Source organism: Rhinolophus hipposideros, assembly GCF_964194185.1.
Source record: "Rhinolophus hipposideros genome assembly, chromosome: X".
NCBI classification, from domain to species: domain Eukaryota; kingdom Metazoa; phylum Chordata; class Mammalia; order Chiroptera; family Rhinolophidae; genus Rhinolophus; species Rhinolophus hipposideros.
The window spans coordinates 7216496-7223649 of NC_138046.1; positions in this window are offsets into that span (position 1 = coordinate 7216496).

A 7154-nucleotide genomic window follows, 5' to 3' on the forward strand; every position below is an offset into this window, starting at 1 on the left:
AGAGGAAGGGGTCTCGAGATCCGCCTGGAAGACCATGTTGGCTTCTTTGGCTGCGAATGGCAATCTTGCTGGGGTATCCTCTGTATCCCCAAGGCCCCTGCATGAGGAAAAATAGATTTTAATTAATAAATCCATTAGCTCTATAGAGCCCGTGGCCATTCAACCAGTCATTCAGGTGGCATCAATTGTCCAGGAGCTGGGCCCAGAATGGGTTGGAAAAACATTAGGCTTCAATGATTACAATCAACAAGTATGCTGGCCTGGGGGAATGTTAAAGCCTATTTGGTCTCTGGGATGGAATTATCCAAGAGTCAGGTCCGGAAGGGCTTGGGGGATGTTGGGAAGTCACAGGCTTTTAAGTAGTTATCAGAAGCAGGGGTGAGAGATATTCTGTGACTCAGGCTAGGAGAAATCTTTAGTCTAGGATTCAGAAACTGATTAGAAGAGGAATGAAAGCCAGGGGCTACGGAGCTAAGAAACTCGGGACAAGGAGACTTAAAATTTTTATAGTGAGGGGGCTCCCATATCAACTTGACATTTTCTTTTTTTTTATAGTAACCGTCCTCATGGGTATGAGGTGATATCTCGTTGTGGTTTTGATTTATATTTCTCAATGATTAGTGATGTTGAGCGTCTTTTCATATGTTTATTGGCCATCTGTATGTCCTCTTTGGAGAAATGTCTGTTGAACTCCTTTGCTCATTTTTTATTGGGCAGTTTGATTTTTGTTGTTGAGTTGTAGGAGTTCTTTGTATACTCTGGATATTAACCCCTTATCAGATATATGATTTGCAAATATTTTCTCCCATTCTGTAGAAGGCCTTTCAATCTGTTGATTATGTACTTTGATGCACAAAAGGTTTTAAGTTTGATGTAGACCCATTTGTCTACTTTTGCTTTTGTTGCCTATGCTTTTTTATTTTTTTTGAAAAACACCTGAGCGTTTAATGAACTTCCCTCCATGTGGCTTCATGATACCAGGGCATAGGCCCCTGCAACACCCTTGATCTTCTTTTCAGCTCTTCTGCTGAAAAATTTGGCCTGCACGATGCCAGCCTGCTTTGAGAGCTATCCCTTCCCCAGAACTTTGTAGTAAGTATTCTGATCACATCACGTCAATGATAGGAGCAGCTTCAGTCTTGTTTCTGGCAGCATTTGCCCATATCTGTTCTCTGGCCAAGGTTCACAGTTTATCAAGGTTGACAGTTGGGCAGAATCTCTGGTTCCTGTTTAAGTGGTAATGCCTCATGGTACCACCTTTCCCAAAGTAACCTGGGTGATAGTTGTTGAAGTTGATCCTGCGATGATGCATGTCACCAGCATTACCTCAGCCTTCCGGGTGCTTCTGGTGCTTGCCAATGTCGCCGTGGTCATGGCTCACATGGCCCCGAAGTTTCTGGGTGTGGGGACAAAACCCCAAAAAACAGTTTCCAGGCTCTCGGCCTCACATAGAAAGGTGCTGGCTCGGGTAGTAAATGGCCATCAACTGTGATCAGATGCCAGCAGCTGTGGCTAGTTGGCCGTCAGCTGTATCCCGTAAGCCATTCGCCACTAATATAACGGCTGTGGCTACGCTAGCAGAAAGGGAATGGGGGCTAGCAAGAAGATGGTGGCTGGCAAGCTCGGACTGCTGTTAGGCAGATTATGTAGATCCTGCTTCCTGTGTCTCCAGCCCAGCCGCCAGCGAGAATATATTGGTTTGACTCCCCTATCTATGGCTCCGTGGGTGTTCCTGTTTGGCTTTACCGTGTCCTGTGTTCTTGGGCGGGGAGCGGGAGCTGAGACCCTGCAGGACAAATGGCGCAGCGAGCAGGGTCCCCTGCGTGACACATGGCGTAGTGGGCAGGATACGGTGCTGGCCAAAGCTTTCCGAAGGGCAGTGGAGCAGTTTGTGCGTATGAAAGCTCAGTCTGAGGAAGACCAGGAGGAGCAGCTGCCGGAAAGCTCGATTCCCGTGGAGGGGTGGAAAGATGTGGATGGTTCCCCAACCAGCAGAGGCCGGAGAAAGCGAAGGTTGTTGCCGCCCTGTGGGCTGGGAACTGCTTGCTGAGGCAACTTGGATGTGGGACTTGTCCCAGGAGGAAATGCATGCTGAGTCCTCCGTGGGAGATGAGGGTGAGGTCAAGGTCATCCCTCACCCCCAGGACAGCCCTGGCGAATGACTATGGACTATGAGGAATTGCCTTCCATCCCTAATTTAATGGACGCTTGACTGTTTGGGAACATACCACCATGTAGTGGGACTGGTTTGATGTTTGCTTTTGTGTCTTGACTGGCCGCCATTGATAATATGTAAGCACCTTGATGTGAGCCGCTGTTGTTCCAGCACAGTACCCCGAGAGGCCCAGAGAGAGAGTGGCAGTGCCCTGAGAGCCCTGGCTGTGTCCAGGAAGTCTGGCTGTGCCCAGAGAGAGTGGCAGTGCCCTGAGGCCCTGGCTGTGTCCAGGAAGTCTGGCTGTGTCCAGAGAGAGTGGCAGTGCCCTGTGAGCCCTGGCTGAGTCCAGGAAGTCTGGCTGTGTCCAGAGAGAGTGGCAGTGCCCTGTGAGCCCTGGCTGAGTCCAGGAAGTCTGGCTGTGTCCAGAGAGAGTGGCAGTGCCCTGAGAAACTCTGGCTGTGCCCAGGGAAACAGGTGGTACCCTAAGAAGCCCAGGATGTCTGGCTGTGCCCAGAAGTACTGGTGGTGCCCTGAGAAACCCTGGCTGTGCCCAGAGAGCCTGGCTGTGTTCAGGATAGTGCATTCACCTCCAGGCTCCTTGCACAGGGCCCCTCGCAGAAGACGCTTGTCGCGTAGATTGTGAGGCGAGACCCTGTAGGGGTGGAGTGTGGGGACAAAACCCCAAAAAACAGTTTCCAGGCTCTCGGCCTCACATAGAAAGGTGCTGGCTCGGGTAGTAAATGGCCATCAACTGTGATCAGATGCCAGCAGCTGTGGCTAGTTGGCCGTCAGCTGTAACCCGTAAGCCATTGACCACTAATATAACAGCTGTGGCTATGCTAGCAGAAAGGGAATGGGGGCTAGCAAGAAGATGGTGGCTGGCAAGCGCGGACTGCTGTTAGGCAGATTATGTAGATCCTGCTTCCTGTGTCTCCAGCCCAGCCGCCAGCGAGAATATATTGGTTTGACTCCCCTATCTATGGCTCCGTGGGTGTTCCTTTTTGGCCTTACCGTGTCCTGCGTTCTTGGGCGGGGAGCGGGAGCTGAGACCCTGCAGGACAAATGGCGCAGCGAGCAGGGTCCCCTGCGTGACACTGGGTCTTCCTCAGTCTGGATGGTCTGTTGGCAGTCAAGATGAAAGAGCTTGTTGCCTATGGTTTTGGTGTCATTTGCAAGAAGTCATTGGCCAGTCCAACGCCAGGAAGCTTTTTCCCTATATTTTCTTCTAGAGTTTTTATAGTTTTAGTTATTACAGTTAGGTCTTTAATCTATTTTGAGTTGATTTTTGTATATGACGTAAGATAAGGGTCCAACATCATTCTTTTGCATGTGAATATTTAGTTTTCCCACCACCATTTGTTGAAGAGACTGTCCTTTACCCCATTAAATGGTCTTGGCTCTCAAAGATCATTTGACCACATATGTGAGGGCTTATTTCTGTTCCATTTGTCTATTGTCTTCATGCCAGAACCACACTGTTTCAATTCCCGTAGCTTTGTAATATGTTTTAAAATCAGGAAGTGTGAGTCCTCCAACTTTGTTCTTCCTTTTTAGAATTGTTTTGGCTATTTGGGGTCCCTTGAGATTCCATATGAATTTTAGAGTGAATTTTTCTATTTTGAGTCAATTTTTTGATAAACCATATTTTCCTAGAAACATGCCCATTTTGTCAAAGTTTCAAACTTATTAGCATAAAGTCTTTTGGTTTTATTATGAAATTCGGTAGGTCAAAAATAGATGATGTTGCTTAATATCCAGCTATTTTTTATCTAAAAATGGCAGTTTCATCTTATTCAGCCTAATCCACACAAAACAGTACACAGTACTTATATGAATTGTTTAGAGAATGATGAGAAAGTGACACACATATGTCTCCACTGCCAGTGGGAGGACATTTCCAATATCTTTGAAGTCCCCGCGTACTGTTTTCCTCCCTTGACAGAGGCAACCAATATTCTTTCCTTTTTTTTTCTTTTTTTTTTAATTTTTTTTTTATGTGTTTACGTTTTTTTATTTATTTTTTTGTTGAGAGCCCACTGGCCCATGTGGGAATCGAACCGGCAGCCTTCGGAGTTAGGAGCTTGGAGCTCTAACCGCCTGCGCCACCAGGCCGGCCCTCCTTGCTTTTCTTTATGTTTGTCCTAAGTATGAATGATCTCTAAATGATATATTATTTAGTTTTGTATTTTTTGAACTTGATATAAATGGAATCATACTGGATGTATTTTTCTGAAACTCGTTTTCATTCTATATTATATTTGTGACATATATTCAAGTTGATGCATATTGCTATAGTTCATTCATTTTTCTTGCTGAATAATTTTCCATCATCTGACTAACATAGTTCGTTTATTTTCCTGTTCATGGACATTTGTGTTGGTTCTGGCTTTTGCCTATTATAAACAATGCTGCTATGAATGATTTGTGCATGTCAGCTGGTACATTTGTGAAAGAACTTCTCCAGCAGTGACACTGTGATGTCATAAACATGCAGTCTTCAGCTCTACTAGAACATGCCAAATTGTTTTCCAAGTGGTTCTATCAGCGTACATCCCCCTCTCTTGCCCCACAGTGTATGAGTTCCTGCTACTCCATAGCACTGCTAACACTTGGTATCGTCAGACTTTCTAATTTCTGCCAATCAGGGGGAATAAAAGGATACTTCACGGTGGCTTTAATTTTCATTTCCACAGACCTTCTGTTTTCATTACCCGGAGAGTAAAATCTGGTCCTTCTATTTCACCACCCCCACGATACATGCACACATTTTTTTTCTTCTGAGATGTCGGGTGCCTCCAATTCTTGTGCAAACCAGTCCCTGCTGCTGGCCGCCTCCCACCGTTGTTTCAAAAGTTTGCTCTGGTCCCTAAATCAGTTATAACTCGTCCACCTGTCTTCCAGCTTCCAAAATTTTCTTGGTAGTTACTCCTCTCCCTTTCTTTGGTGAATTTATTTCTTTTTACATATGTCATCCCCTTACTGTCACTTTTGTGTGTTTTGAGAAGCAGGGACCACACAGGTGTTCAAGCTCCCATGCTTACCCCAGTCTTCCATTAGGTTTGAAATGGCTGTTGGGTGTGTGGTTATTTTTCTCTTTTCCTTTCAAGCATTATTTATGTGTATCTTCTCTCCTTTCATTCTTGCCAGAGGCTTGCCTATTTTACTCATTTCAAAGAATCAACTTTTGGTTTTGTTGATCTCTCTCTCTCTTCTTTTTTTAGATATTTGGTTTTCTTTTTTCCTTAGATTCAAGTATCCCTTTTTTTAAAATTGGGGAATATTGGGGAACAGTGTGTCTCTCCAGGGCCCATCAGCCCCAAGTCATTGTCCTTCAATCTAGTTGTGGAGGGCGCAGCTCAGCTCCAAGTCCAGTCGCCGTTTTCAATTTTTAGTTGCAGGGGGCGCAGCCCACCATCCCATGTGGGAATTGAACCAGCAACCTTGTTAAGAGCTTGCGCTCTTTAACCAACTGAGCCATCCGGCCACCCTCATCTTTTTCATTTTAAGGCTATACATTTCCTCCTAAGTACTGCTTGTGCTACACCCCACAAGTTTTCATATGCAGTTTTTTTTTATTGTTGTTCAGTTCCATTTTTAGATTTTCATTATAATTCTTCTTGGATCAATTATTTGGACGTATATTTTTAAACTCATAAATTAAAATTTCCAAACATAGGAAGGCTTAATTTTAGTTTTATTATCAATTTGATTTTGTTCTATCACAGTTTGAGAACATGGTCTGTATGATGCTGATTCTTTTAATATTTGCAATCCTGGACATGGTGAATTTTAGTAAATGTTTGACGTGAACTTGAAAATAATCTTTTGAGATGTCCGTTAATCAAGCTTGTTCAATTTTCCCTATGTTCTTACTAGTTTTGTCTGCTTGAGCTGCCAATTATAGTGAGAGGTGGTGTAATATATTGTGGTGAATTTACTGATTTATTAATCTTTCCTTTAACTGCTTTTTGTTTCATATACATTTGAAGCTCTATCATTAGGCAGGTGCACACATGTTCAGAATGGTTAATGCTTCCAATTAATTCTTTCTTTAATCGTTATGCAGTGACCTCTTTAATTCTCAATAATGATTTGTGCCCTGAGGTCCACTTTGTCTACTATTACTTTCTCTTCACTAACTTCCTTTTGGACAATATCTGCTGGGTTTGTCTCTTACAATCTGTATCAATTAAGGTTTGGTGGCAGACCACAGAACCACTCTAGCTATTTAAGTTTCAAACAAAACAAAAAAAAGAAGACAGGATTTATGTTCAGGTAGGGATGACTTACACAATCTTGGAAAGAGATGGAGGAACGACTCCCCACCCTCCGATTCAGCACCTTTCCTGGGATCAGTGACAAATCCTAACCTCCCAATTTGGATAAAACGCAGTCTATCTCCCATCCCCCCGAGACCAAGCCCCTTCTCCCCAGGGTGTCTGCGTAGATTTTTAACCACCACCTGCCTCTCTGTTGCCTGGTGCCCCATTAGAGGATCTCCAGGCTAGAGCTTGTCCAAGCTGCACACTCCTTGGGCCAACTGCCACGGGGGCTGCTGGCTCAGGCCTAGCTAACCAGTGACACCTTCTCTCAGACCTGACCCTCCTTCAGTGAAGGGTGTCATCACCCACTTGGCCAGTCAAGCCAGAACCCAGGGGTCACCTTGACTTTCCCCCTCCCAACCCCCCAGTGTATGACCCCCTACAGTTGTTGATTTCTTCTAATCTCTTTTTAAATCCATCCAGGATTTCAGGCCTCAGCTCATTTTGTATGGGCTGCTTCAAGTGGTGTGTTCGCTCATCTATGCCTCTCTCACATAACATACAATTAACCCTTTTAAAGTGTACAATTCAGTGGCATTTAGTACATTCACAATGTTATGCAACCACCGCCTCTATCTAGTTCCACAACATTTTCATCACCCCAAAAGGAAACCTTGTACCCACTAACAATCACTCTCCATTTCCCACCTCCCTGGCCCCCGGCCCCCACTGACCTT